This window comes from Delphinapterus leucas, chromosome 1, assembly GCF_059928025.1.
Source record: "Delphinapterus leucas isolate spDelLeu-1000000601 "Yukka" chromosome 1, BTC_Dleu_Yukka2, whole genome shotgun sequence".
NCBI lineage: Eukaryota > Metazoa > Chordata > Mammalia > Artiodactyla > Monodontidae > Delphinapterus > Delphinapterus leucas.
This window is the reverse complement of record NC_143129.1, coordinates 91,351,071-91,365,560: the sequence shown is the minus strand read 5'-3', so window position 1 is coordinate 91,365,560 and position 14,490 is coordinate 91,351,071. Positions and strand designations below refer to the sequence as shown.

Genomic DNA, 14,490 nt, shown 5'->3' with positions numbered 1-14,490 from the left:
CGTTTTTTTAGATTCCATATATGTGCGTTAGCATATGGTATTTGTTTTTCTCTTTCTGACTTACTTCACTCTGTATAACAGACTCTAAGTCCATCCACCTCATTACAAATAAGTCAATTTCGTTCCTTTTTATGGCTGAGTAATATTCCATTGTATATATGTGCCACATCTTTATCCATTCATCTGTCAATGGACACTTAGGTTGCTTCCATGTCCTGTCTATTGTAAATAGTGCTGCAATGAACATTGTGGTACATGTATCTTTTTGAATTACGGTTTTCTCAGGGTATATGCCCAGTAGTGGGGTTGCTGGGTCATATGGGGATTCTACTTTTAGTTTTTTTTTTTTAATTAATTAATTTATTTTTTGCAGTACGCGGGCCTCTCACTGCTGTGGCCTCTCCCGCCGCGGAGCACAGGCTCCAGATGCGCAGGTCCAGCAGCCATTGCCCACGGGGCCCAGCCGCTCCGCGGCACACGGGATCCTCCCGGGCCGAGGCACGAACCCACGTTCCCTGCATCGGCAGGCAGACTCCCAACCACCGTGCCACCAGGGAAGCCCTAGTTTTTTAAGGAAGCTCCATACTGTTCTCCATAGTGGCTGTATCAATTTGCATTCCCACCAACAGTGCAGGAGGGTTCCCTTTTCTCCACACCCTCTCCAGCATTTATTGTTTCTAGATTTTTTGATGATGGCCATTCTGACTAGTGTGAGATGATACCTCATTGTAGTTTTGATTTGCATTTCTCTAATGATTAGTGATGTTGAGCATCTTTTCATGTATTTGTTGGCAATCTGTATGTCTACTTTGGAGAAATGTCTGTTTAGGTCTTCTGCCAATTTCTGGATTGGGTTGTTTGGTTTTTTGATATTGGGCTGCATGAGCTGCTTGTATATTTTGAAGATTAATCCTTTGTCAGTTGCTTTGTTTGCAAATATTTTCTCCCATTCTGAGGGTTGTCTTTTGGTCTTGTTTATGGTTTCCTTAGCTGTGCAAAAGCTTTTAAGTTTCATTAGTTCCCATTTGTTTATTTTTTATTTTATTTCCATTACTCTAGGAGGTGGGTCAAAAAGGATCTTGTGGTGATTTATGTCATAGTGTTGTGCCTATGTTTTCCTCTAAGAGTTTGATAGTATCTGGCCTTACATTTAGGTCTTTAATCCATTTTGAGTTTATTTCTGTGTATGGTGTTAGGGAGTGTTCTAATTTCATTCTTTTACATGTAGCTGTCCAGTTTTCCCAGCACCACTTGTTGAAGAGGCTATCTTTTCTCCATTGTATATTCTTGCCTCCTTTGTCACTACCAAATGTAAAATAGATAGCTAGTGGGAAGCTGCTGCATAGCACAGGGAGATCAGCTTGGTGCTTTGTGACCTAGAGGGCTGGGACAGGGAGGGTGGGAGGGAGGCTCAAGAGGGAGGGGATATGGGGATATATTGTATACATATAGCTAATTCACTTTGTTGTACAGCAGAAACTAACACAACACTGTAAAGCAATTATACTCCAATAAAGGTATTTTTAAAAAAAAGAATTAAAGGAGGTACAGTGCCTGTCAAAAAAAAAAAAGTGATAAAGAACAATGGGAAACAATAAATAACCCTAACTTTTCTTAACAATGATGGTGGTGACAAGAACCACCTTCTAGGTTTTCTGATTTCTCTCCTTTTCTCATAAGTATCAGGAATTGTGCAAGTAAACATCTGGAAAACCAAAGTTGAGCTCCCTACCCCACATGCTCTGCCCCTACTCCAGAATAGTTGGAAATAGTATTAATCATGTTCTCTGCACTTTTCTCCATCAACATTTAAACAAAGCCACTGTCATTTCCTAAAATGACAATGGCCAGTATGTGAACTTAAAAGAAGGAGAAAGCATCTAAAATCAATTATCTGAAAAGAATTTGTTACTAAGTGTAGACCAGTTTTAGGTTTCAAATTCACATGGAGGAAATTCCCTGGTGGTGCAGTGGTTAGGAATCCACCTGCCAGTGCAGGGGACACAGGTTCGAGCCTTGTTCCGGGAATATCCCACATGCCCCGGAGCAACTAAACCCGTGCGCCGCAACTACTGAGCCTGCGCTCTAGAGCTCACGTGCCACAACTACTGAGCCCGTGAGCCAAAATTACTGAAGCCCGCGCACCTAGAGCCCATGCTCTGTAACAGAGAAGCCACCCGCAATGAGAAGCCTGCACACCACAACGAAGAGTAGTCCCCGGTCGCCGCAACGAGAGAAAGCCCGAGCACAGTAATGAAGACCCAATGCAGCCAAAAATAAATAAATAAAATTTTAAAAACCTCACATGGACACATTCAAATCCAGAAAGGCTGATTTACTGAAGCTATTGGTGCTGAAGCAGCTAATTTACTGCTCTTTATAACTGGCCTTAGTCCAGCTTCATGGCTTTCAGAACCACTTACCCCAAGGTAAATCACATGATTCAAGGTCTAGGAAAATTCCTTCTTTTGCCTTCTTTTCCATTTTGAAATTGAATAAAATGAAGAAAACAAAAAACAAATTAAAAAAAAAATCCACAAACAAGCAGAAGGTACTAATGAAAATGAGACAGGAGGGAAGGTGGCAGGGCACAACCTTTTTTTTTTTTTGCTGTAAGATCTAAGTTTCCTGACCAAGGATCAAACCTGGGTACTGGCAGTGAAAGCCCTGAGTCCTAACCACTAGACCACCAGGGAATTCCCAAGGCACAACTTTTAAAAGAATGTCATAGCCATTCAGGACAAAAACTGATTAGGCCCAAGATGGCAGAAGATTCAACTTCCAGTGGGCCTGGAGAATCATTATACGCTCACTGTAACACATTAGCACATGCTACATGACACACCCACAGGCACCATGACAGTTCCAAGGCCGACCATAAAAGGCCAAAAAATGGGCAGTGGCCCAATTCCTGGGAATCCCTGCCCCTTCCCACCCAAATAATTGGAATAATCAATCCTCCCACTGGTTAGCCTATGACATTACCCAGTCCATAAAAACTAACAACCCCATAACCCAGGGCTGCTCTCACCTTCTGAGATGGCCCACGCTCTGTGGAATGTGTTGTAGAGTGCATATCTCCCAGGGCTGCTCTTGCCTTTTGAGATGGACCACATTCTGTCTATGGAATGTGTGTCTCCCAGGGCTTCTCACCTTCTGAGATGGCCCACACTCTGTCTACGGAGTGTGTATCTCCTTAAATAAATCTGCTTTCCTACTTAGTTCTGGAGCAGAGCCTCTTGCCTGCCTGCTTGTGTCCTTCCAAGCATTCTATATTTAATAAATCTACTTCTTGCCTATCGCTTTGCCTCTCGCTGAATTCCTTCTGCACTGAAACATAAAAAACCTCAGCTTCATTAAGTCCTGGGACCAGGTGCGTGGTTTCAGTTGAGAGACTGTGGATTTGAGTACCCTCCTGAGCCAGAGCTTGTGGGTTCAAGTCACAGCTGAGAGGTACGATCGGGTTCGAGGCCCAATCTGAGGTGTGCAGTTTCCGAAGGAGAAATATAACTACTCTAACTGGTTAGGCAAACACTCGGCAGTTTTGAAATGCATGATTCTGATCAAATGGCATACGAAGAACTTAAAGAAATGTAAACTTGGAGTAAAAAAAAAAAAAAAAGAAAAAAAAGAAAAAATCACCTATTGTTGCACATATGGGTTATTATTATTATTATTTTGCGGTACGCGGGCCTCTCACTGTTGTGGCCTCTCCCGTTGCAGAGCACAGGCTCCAGACGCGCAGGCTCAGCAGCCATGGCTCACGGGTCCAGCCGCTCCGCGGCATGTGGGATCTTCCCGGACCCGGGCACGAACCCATGTCACCTGCATCGGCAGGCGGACTCTCAACCACTGCGCCACCAGGGAAGCCCTACTTTTTTTTCTTCTATAAAAACTACCACGGTGGGACTTCCTGGGCAGTCCAGTGGTTAAGATCTTGCCTTCCAATGTGGGGGTGTGTGGGTTCAATCCCTGGTCAGCGAGCTAAAATCCCACATTCCTCACGGTCAGAAAACAAAACATAAAACGGAAGCAATATTGTAACAAATTCAATAAAGACTTTAAAAATGGTCCACATCAAAAAAAACAAAAAAAAGCTACTGCGGTGAACTAGAAATTTAGGACAGATTTTTAGATATGGAATTTCTGCAAAATTCAAAGGCTTTTGATTCATATTGTAAAAAATAAAAAGAGCCTATTTTTCCTCTTTCATTGTATTTTGTGGCAAAAACACTTTAAACTAAGAATCATACCAATATTCAGAACTCTGAGAACAGTGTATGTCAACAATGGTAAGGTTTATTTTAATACAGACAATAACATTACATTTTTTCCTACATTAAAAAGCAGCTAATAGGGCTTCCCTGGTGGCGCAGTGGTTGAGAGCCCGCCTGCTGATGCAGGGGACACGGGTTTGTGCCCCGGTCCGGGAAGAACCCACATGCCGCAGAGCGGCTGGGCCCGTGAGCCATGGCCGCTGGGCCTGCGCGTCCGGAGCCTGTGCTCTGTAATGGGAGAGGCCACAACAGTGAGAGGCCAGCATGCCGCAAAAAAAAAAAAAAAAAAAAAGCAGCTAATACTCCAATATAACAAGTCTGTGGATTATTTAGGTCTAAGCATTAATTTAAATCCTTGGGTAAAAGGTGGACACCTAGTCAAAGAAGTGGTAAATTCATTTTTACTTTTCACTGCAAATCCCTAACTTCCAGGGCACTATCCCACCTCAGTGTGTGTGGTTAGGCACTTAGGCTACCCTCAAAGTCACACAACAGAGAAGCTAAAGTACTGTACATCTGTAATAGATTTTAGGAAATAGTAGCATAATTAACTAAAACAAAAACCATGAGATCAAGTTAGTTTAAGTGCTCTTTAACACTGGGGCTTACATATGGGGATAAGGAGGCAAATGAAGATGTCCAAAGGTTACAAAATAACTTCTATGGGGGAATTCCCTGGTGGTCCAGTGGTTAGGACTAGGTGCTTTCACTGTTATGGCCTGGGTTCAATCCCTGGCCGGGGAACTAAGATCCCACAAGCCATGCTGTGCGGCCTAAGCAGACAAACAAACAAACAAACAAAGTTGTTTGCTCATTAAAAAAAAGTAACTTCTATGGATATTTCAAAGCTTTTTTTAAAAATTGGAGTATAGTTGCTTTATCAAAGCTTTAAGAAGTTAGTAGAACCAATTCTTTATTACATCAGACACAACTAAAATGTATACTTACAAGAGGCACCAATGCTTTAGGATACCTTAGTGTTAAAGATCAATTCAGAAACTAACAAAAGCAAAAACAGTATAATTTTCTTCCAAATCCACATATTGATGTGACACAAGCATTTAGTAATTTGCAAAAATGAAATTATTTTTTCATTAACTGACAATACCATAATTATAAATTTATCTAATGCTAAGATTCTGTTCCAGCCCCCAATATCACTATTGTTTTTCTGAATATACCTTGCCACATGGAATTAATCCCCTCCATGACATTTTAACTCAATGCTTCTTGGGTAGGATTCTGAAAACTCTAAGATAATAAGTTGCATATTTGTTTCTTCCTTTGTAAGTAACTATTCCCTAATTAGCTTAGGTGTGTGCTTTTAGATCATGAATTAAGGACAGAGGCTATTGTTTCAACAACAACAACAACAAGCTAGGGAATTCCCTGACAGTCCATTGGCTAGGACCCCATGCTTTCACTGCAGTGGGCCGGGGTTCGATCCCTGGTCAGGAACTATGATCCCACAAGCTGTGCGGGGAGGCCAAAAAAAGTAACAACCAACTAACCCCTCCCCCATGACCAAATGTTAGGATTCAAAGAATCTGACTCTCCCAGTTTTTGAGAAGTGTGGAAAAATATGAAACAAGAAAAAACCCTCCAGTGATGTTAAGCTTTCTGGAACTCTAAGAAACACAGGCAGAAAGGTATTTTGTTTTGTTTTGCTTAAATAAAAGAAAAAAAATTATGGAATACAACTTTTGGCACAGAACTTAATCTGATCAGTATCACTTTCTGAGTTATTACTACACCAGCAGATTTTGCCTTCTTTAATGCTTCATTTTTGCCTGATTCTAGCAGATTAAAAAACTAGCTGTTGTCCATGTTGAGACCAAGTCCTGTTCCCTTTCACATGTTAATTTATTTCTTGCTTGGGAAAGAGTTTCCAAATGTAAAACCATTTCAAATTTATATAAAACATAAGAATGTGAGCAGTAGTGAATGAAGAAAGGGAAGTTGGAGGCTGTGTCCTCCAAAAGCAGGTTTTCCTTGGCAGAATTCCAGGCTGTATTTTGGAATACCTGTAATATGTTGTTTTCTACAGCAATGCAAATATATATTCAACAAATCAAGAGCTAAGTGGGCCATTTCAATTTATTAATATATGACCTACCATTTCAATTCATTAATATATGACCTATCCTCTTCCAAAATCTAAAGAAGAAATATAATAGGCTGAATTAAAATTACAAATAGATGTGATATCAAAACTGTGTCACTTATGTTACTTTGAATATAAATCAATACTTGAATATAACTGGTGGTATTTCAGTTAGAATCTACTTCACTACCTATTCTGAAGCTTAATGGGGAGATTTACAATTCATTAAAAGGCAAACAACAAAGAAAGCTTTTCCTTTTCTTGCAAAAGGCTAAGTTGAACTCAGAAAAAATTAACACTATACTTAGTTTCACATGAAAAACTTTTAAGTTTTGAAGACTAGAGGCAACATAGTAATATGCTGACATTTCATTTCAAAGCTTAATTCTCCTCCTAAAAGTTTCAAACCATATTTTTAAATATATATTTTTTCATCCCTTTCTAGTAATTTCTTATACACATAATTGTTTAATAAATATCCTTTGAATGAGCCTGAACTTCATTATTATGCTACCTTTGACCCTCATTATCTCAAAGAACTAAGTTGTTTTGTTTTCTTGTTTGTTTTATTAGTAATAGACAAACCACAAAAGAGTAAGTATTAAAACTGAGTACTGTTTGTCTGGCATTAAAGCATTATCCACCATTCTCAAATGTTTACTTGCAAAGCTTTTTAAGAATAGAGACTAAAGATATATCAAAAAGAAGTCGGCATTATTACCTCAAAATATACTGTAATTAAACTTAAATAGCCTTTTTAATTGCTGACTATATAAATCTGTGTTCGCGTTAAGATAATAATCAGTTCCTTTATTAGAAATACATAAGTTTCAGGGGCTTCCCTGGTGGCGCAGTGCTTGAGAATCCGCCTGCCAATGCAGGGGACACGGGTTCGAGCCCTGGTCCGGGAAGATCCCACATACCGTGGAGCAAATAAGCCCCTGCGCCACTACTGAGCCTGTGCGCTCTAGAGCCTGTAAGCCACAACTACCAAGCTCACACTCCTAGAGCCCTTGCTCTGCAACGAGAAGCCACCTCGCACTCGGCAACGAAGAGTAGCCCCCGCTCGCCCCAACTAGAGAAAAAGCCTGCGCGCAGCAATGAAGACCCAACGCATCCAATAAATAAATAAATAAACAAATAAATGTATATATCTATATAAAAAATACGTAAGTTTCAAATGAATGTTTTACTTTCCTGGAAACAGGTAATTTGTTAAACCACTCCTCTTCCTTCTAGTACATCAAGTAAGTAGTTCTCTAGCTAATACAGTAAATACAAATAACATCATTACACAATCACAATAGATAGTAAGTGTAATAATAATAGTAAGTGTATTTCTAACCTACAGAGTAGGTATTTCAAACCTGAGATTCATCAACATCTTTAGGGGTTCCCCCAGTTGAGCAAAATAAAGGCCTGAATCTAATATAGTGAGCTGCTGAAGACAAGATTTGAAGCAATTTTAAGCACATTTGCTGAAGCACCCAAAAGAGGGCAAGAAAATCCAAGTCAATGACGACATGCTTTATCCTATTTAAGTTATGGCCCTTAAAATAGAACTCCTTTGGAAACAGTAATTTTAAACATATACTTCCTAAATACAAGGGAAAATTATTCTGCCTTAATTTGTGAAAATCATTTTACTCTCCCTTAGCATATACACAAGCATTTTGTTCCCTCTCATTTGTGAGGTCAGAATTTATGATTTAGTACATAAAAGTCAAGGGCCAAAAAATTTACATAACCGTGACATCATGAGTTGTGTGCTGTGTTGCATCACAGGTTCTAGCTAACTTTACTCTCACAGAGGAACAGAACTACAGGAATTAGGAGCAGCAGTTCTTAGCTTTTTTGGTGCCACAGATTCCTTTAGCAGTGTGATAAAACCTATGAAGCCTTTATCAGAATGTTTTAAAATGTATACAAAGGTATTATTGTCAAAACATTTAAAATTGGATATAATAATGTGATTTTTAAAGTACGAAATTAGATAAGATCTAGCAGTGGGTCTAATAACCACAGTAATTTCAAAGTAGTGATGAATTTGAACAATTTCAAGATAGCTGCAGCCGCTGTATCATGACACGAAAATATGTGATTTCCATTGGTGACAAAGTCACAGGTACTGCCAATACTACTATGGTTTGTTGCCTGCATTCATAGTTGAAATAAATTCTAAATTTTAGAGGTTAATGAAAAGATGTAATTTTTTCCCCAACCAAGTTCACAGACTCCCTGAATTCCATCCAACATGGAGTATCAATCTGCAGATCCCAGGTTAAAACCTCTGATTGGGGAACAAAAGAGAAAGTTAATAAAGTAAAAACTTAGCTTTCATTCTCAAAAGCTCAATAAGACAATTTACAAAAGATCTGTTAAGCTCTATTATTATCCAAGATAGTTTAACACACCAGAACTGTACCATCAGGCCTTCACTCAATAGTCTTCCGAAGATTTATATAAGAGCAAAATCACAGGGAAGAAATATTTTTCAACAAATAATCAAATATGCAGCTTACAATGCCTGTATATTTTGAGGAATTTCTCCTTTATATGAAGGCTAAATCATTGTAATCAAATCGGATTCAACATTATGAGTAGTTGTGATCAGCAATAGGGGAGTGTGGACAACCAAAGGAGCTGGATCCTACTGTTTCTGCATAAAAGGTCAGTAGCAGTCTTCAATGGCTTAGCCCATGCAGCCAGTCACACTGTCCTGGATGTGAACTCATGTAGCTATTGTGTATACTGTGGTCCCAGGAGAGAAATCACCATTTCTATAAGATCATTATTGCTCTTTTAATCACTTGTCTGCAAGACACTATGGCTCAAACAGGTCACCTACACTAGTCTTCCTGCCATAAATCCATTATAAAATGGATCCTACAACCAAAAACAGAGAGGGAGAAAGAGGTGGGGGGAAGGAGAAGGGGAAGGGAAAGGGGAAGAGGAGGAAGAGGAGGGAGAAGAGGGAGATGAGAGAGAGGGAGAGGTAAAAGAAAAAACTTAGAGGAAAAAAGCATGGAGAAAAATTTGTCAGGGCAAATTAAAGGATGAGTAACATACAACTTAAAAGGCCACTGTACCAATCTAATAATGACAGCAGCCTAAATTAGGTAGCAGTAATAAGAATGAAAAAGGGGAGTAGAATGGGGTGGGAAGGAGTGGACACGAGACACCAAAGGGGAGAAGGGGCTGGCACTTAATTGCATTTGGTAGAGTGGGGGCCCACTGGAGAACTATTAAAATGACTCAGATTTTAAGTTTGGCTACCTGGAGTAGTCAATCCCTGTCCTCAAGGAATTTAAAATCTGTAATCTGGTTACAGCTAGAGATTTAGATTTGGTTAGGGAGTGATTCTACCAGAAATTCCCCCAAAGCTATGGGAACAGATAAGCTCTTCAAGAAAGAACAAAGACCAAAAGAATCCCTACCAATTTAAGAACAGAAATTCTAAATATCCCAAATACTAAAAGCTATTCGAAACATTAACATCAAGTGCTAAAAAACAACCTAACAAAATATGTACTGGCTTTTTAAAGAGGATGTACCTTGTTACATTGAAATACATTTCTCTACAAAGAAAGTGTTGTGATCATATATGATATTGTATTAAAGCACACAAACTTTTAACTTGTCCTTCCTATTCCAACTACCTCTCTTTTATACAGGTATTCTAGCTAATCAATTACGAAGGAATGTTAGAATTAAAGGCACAATTAAATTATTGCCATTTGCAAACCACTAATGAAATAACGGAACTAGGCCATCAGTATAGCAGAATGAGGGACAACCAAACATCATATGCCTCCTGATGGAAAAATATACACCACCACCTATGAATTATATTTGCCCTCTCCACCACACCATGCCTCCTCTCAGAAATCCCACCTCAATCTATCTACAAATTTACAGAAAATACGAGGGATAGGAGAACATGTTAAACCTATACCAGAGGGACATTCAACAAAATCCAGAATGAGGGAAACTGCAGAAAAAATAACCCGGTTCCATCAACAAATAACTTACGAGGAAAATAAGAGAGAAAAGGGGAACCTGTAGTTTAAAAGACATACCAACCAAATGTAATCTGGATCCCAATCAAACAGACCACTTACTTTGAAACAATTTAGGAAAATTTGAATACTGCCTGGTTATTTGGTGATGTTAATGCTTAAAGGTGGGATAATGGTATTGTGGTTATGGTTTTTTAAGAGTCATATCTTCTAGAGATACACTGAAATATGTACAGACGAAATGCATATCTATGTTTTGCTTCACAATAATCCAGTAGGGGGCAGCAGGGAGTAAGTAGGAGTATAGATGAAACAGTAATGGCTGTTTGAAACTTCAATTGGTTTTGAAACTTTCCATAATAAATTATTTAGAAGGGAAAAAAATTACTATCAATAACAGCAAAAACACAGAAAGGACAAGAATGGATTTCAGTCTTGTTTCCAACCCTTAGAAGTTGAACAGCCCTGGGCTAGTCACACAACCTCTTAATGTCCACGTTGGTTAAATGGAGAAAAATAATAAACTCATTTGCTCAAGCTAGAAACCTGGGAGATATTTTTAACTTCTCTGGCTTCCCCTGTCTCCCACATCTGGTCTATCACTGAATCCTGTCTGTTCCCCTCTCTCTTCCATCTTCCCACTACTGTCCATCTTGTCCATCACTGTGGTCTCACAAAACTCCAACAGCCTCCCTCCAACCTGTTCTCCACTTTGTATCCAGAGTGATATTCCTAAAATTCAAAATCTGATCATGCTATTCCCAGCCCCATTTAAAACCATTAAACTGCTTCATTTAGCTTCAAGACCGGAGCACTTCCTTAAGTTTTTTTTTACCTAGTCCCTTCCCTATTTCCTTAAGATGACTAATAAGGCCTTTCATTATCTGATATTGTCTACTTCCATCTTTCTCCATTCTCTCTGCTCCCTCTTCATGCTTTAGCTTTGGTGAAATTCTATACGTTTTTCTAATGTACCCTGTACTGATTGTAGCTTTAGTACTCATGTCTGTAATGCTCTTTCCACTATCACTCCCTGGCCTAGCTAGCTCCTATTCATCCTTCAATTCTCGGGTTAAATAGCATTTCCTCGGAGAGGCCTACCTTTGCTTCTATACTAAATTGGGAGTTTTCTCACACCTACATAATACAGTATTTGTTCCCAAAGGAACCTGTACTTCCTCGATCATATACTCAATACTTGTTTGTAAAGAGTACTTGTTCTGGTAATTATACATTTGTTTTCCAGTTACACCATAAACTCTGGGAGTGACAGGGCTAGAACTTGTTCATTGCTGAATCCTAGCTCTCTCTGAATCCTAGTGCCTGGCAGCCAATAATAAATCAAATCAAACCTCGTCCTCTAACAAAATGAGATTGGCCATGTAGGCATTTACAGGGACCTAAATCCTGCATAGGCATGCATATTATGAAGTGGATGTAAAATATAGTGGGAATGAAGGACGTAAGAAGTTAGGAAGTTATTATTCAAAATAACTGTTTTTTGGCATGAGATAATTCATATCTATATTTATAATTTTAGAGAACGCACAGGAGCGCCGAACTCACTAAATGGGAGTCAAAAGACACATCATCTCCACCTAACCATTAAAAAGTTTTCAGAACTAAGATGAGAAGTCATTTACCCTCTCCAACCTTAGCTTCCTAATCTATAAAATAAGGGAAACTGACTAGCTGGTCATCAACATCTTTTCCAGAGTTATAGGCATTAATATTTAAAAGGCTAAAAATATGTAAACTATTGAAACACTGATCAGTTGGTTCATCCTATGGTGGCATGATCCTTTTTCCTTTTTAATCTGTTTAAGTATGCTATAGCCTATTATGTTAAGCTTACAACTAAACCTTTGAACCTATTCAGCTATAAAGATCTCAGGTAATGCTCCCCAGACCATTAACTTGCATTTTTAACAAGGATCACTGCAATCCAATGAAAGAACAGCATCTATCTAATCCCTGAATTACTGAAGTGCAACTTTTAATACTTACCCAATACTTGTTTTAAGGGCTAGATTTCTTAAATTCTTTATTATATCTATGGCAATTTGAAGGCAAAATTATACCCTACGGTATAAAAGTCGGATTTATAGGTATACTTAGTGCCTAACTAAAAAACTACACTAAAATACATACTCTCTGCATCACCTCACTGGTCTGGTAGCTGACATCAAAACTGCTTATTAATGGCTAATTCCTACTTACACTCTTTCAAACTCTCACACAATTCGGAGTTCACCCTATCACTACATTCCTCTAGTAACTATACCCACATTTGTTTTATCAGGGCACTGAAGTGTACACATTTTATTTCGAAACCAGAATAATTTTTGAAAAAAAAATTCAAAACTAGTTCTGACAAATAAAGTAGCTTGTCAACGTTTTACTGTTACCAGTAGATGCCTAGTTTATAAGCAAACTGGAAACTCGACTAAAGTAGTAACGTTTGTTTTGGGGGGAGTAATGTTTGTTTTTTTGATTAAGATTAATTACAAACTAGTTTTGGCAACTAACTGCTTGTCGCACCAAATAAGTCATGACAAATAAATGAAATGTTAAAACGCACGTGGAAAAAGAGGATGTATTTGGAACAAAAAGCGTGCATCAGACCAAGTGTAACGCTATGCTTCAGATTCCTCCCGACAGGGCCGCCTTAAAGCCCCAGAGCGAGGGCGCTGCGGCGGACGTTCGGTAGCTACAGGTTGAATGACAAAGAGTTCCCGTCAGCACCACTCCGGGCGTCTGCCAGTTGCAACGTCCCCTCCTCAAAGTCCTCTCAGACACTGCAGTCACGCCTAGGCTGCGGGGACTGCAGCTCCCTCAGGCCACTACCGCCAAGTCGCCAGGTGGGACAAGGATTGGCTGGCCGAGGAGGTTGGGGCGGGCGTGCCACGAGTCCAAAATAACTCCCGCCCCGAGTACCGGGAGAAAGCCGCCAGCAGTCTGGAGGCACCACGTGAATCGGCCTCACGTCGACCCTTTCCCAGATCAAAAGCATCTCCGGAGCAGCCTACTTAACACTAGAGGAGACGCGACTTCCCCAAGGTCACCGTTAGCTCGACCCCACTCCTCGACCAGGCCGGTGGCCCGCACCTGACAACGGGGCTGCAGCTCTGCTGGGAAAAGCGCTGTCCCCAGTGCCTCAGGGTCTCCTTCACCAACGCTGCGCTCCGAGGCCACGTGGCTGCTGCGGCCAAGATGCCCCCGCCCGGCCGCCCCCCCTCCCCCGGAGCCCAAGCCCTCCACTCCCCCGAGGCTCCCTCAGACCCAGCCGAGGAAGCAAGGGCACCGCGGGGTCCCGGCCGAACGTGCGGCCGCCAGTTACCAACTAACCGTTATGCGCGGCTCGCGGCGCCGAGCGTGAACGTGACGCCGCGGCGCGGCTGGAGTCCCGCAGGGCCCAGGGTCCAGGTAGCGTCTTTCACCGGCTGCCTCGTCTGCTCGCCCGGAAACCCACGCGACCGAGTAGTCACGTCGCAGCTCGCCAGCACTTTGTCGGGCCGGGCCAGCGAGGCTGCTTTATAACTGGCCGGGGCCGGAGCATGCGCACAGGGGGCGGAGTCGGCCCTCCCGGCCACCGCCCCCTCCCCCCTACACTCACACCCGAACCGCAACTCGCGCCTCCACAGCTCTCAGGCGCGCGCCCGCTCACTCTCTCGCGCGCGCTGGCGCCCCCTCCCCGCCACGTGACCGGCGGCCCGACAGGACCCGAAAGCTGCGCCCCGCTATGCAACGCCGACCGCGTTGCCGCACTGCTGTGGGGGACTCGCCCTTTCGGCCAGCCGTCGGAGGACCTCAGGGTGACCTACTCGCATCTGGGACACCAACGTCGATCTCGCCCTCAGTCTCTGCCAGAGAAAAGGGGAAAACCGATAAGGACGGATGGGGCGTGTCCCCCGGCTCCTGACTCAGGTGTGGGGGGGGAGATGGGCGCGCGGAAGAGCGGGGAAGTGACTGGAAGTGGGGGACTGGGCGGGGTTTGAGTGGACGCGGGTGCACCTCCGACCCGGGAAGAGGCCGAGGGCTAGAGGTTAAGAGCGTGGGCTGTGGGCTCGCAGCTTGAGTTCTGTGACCT

General features: G+C 41.7%; 1 protein-coding gene across 1 annotated transcript in view; it reads right to left on the bottom strand.

Moving 5' to 3' along the window:
• Nucleotides 1-13,978, bottom strand: part of SLC16A1 (solute carrier family 16 member 1) — a 36,603-nt gene extending 22,625 nt beyond the window's left edge. Inside the window, exon 1 of the mRNA XM_022584042.3 lies at nt 13,749-13,978. The gene's annotated coding sequence lies outside the window, so the exon portion shown is untranslated. The remainder of the gene's footprint in view (nt 1-13,748) is intronic.
• Nucleotides 13,979-14,490: the final 512 nt, after the last annotated feature.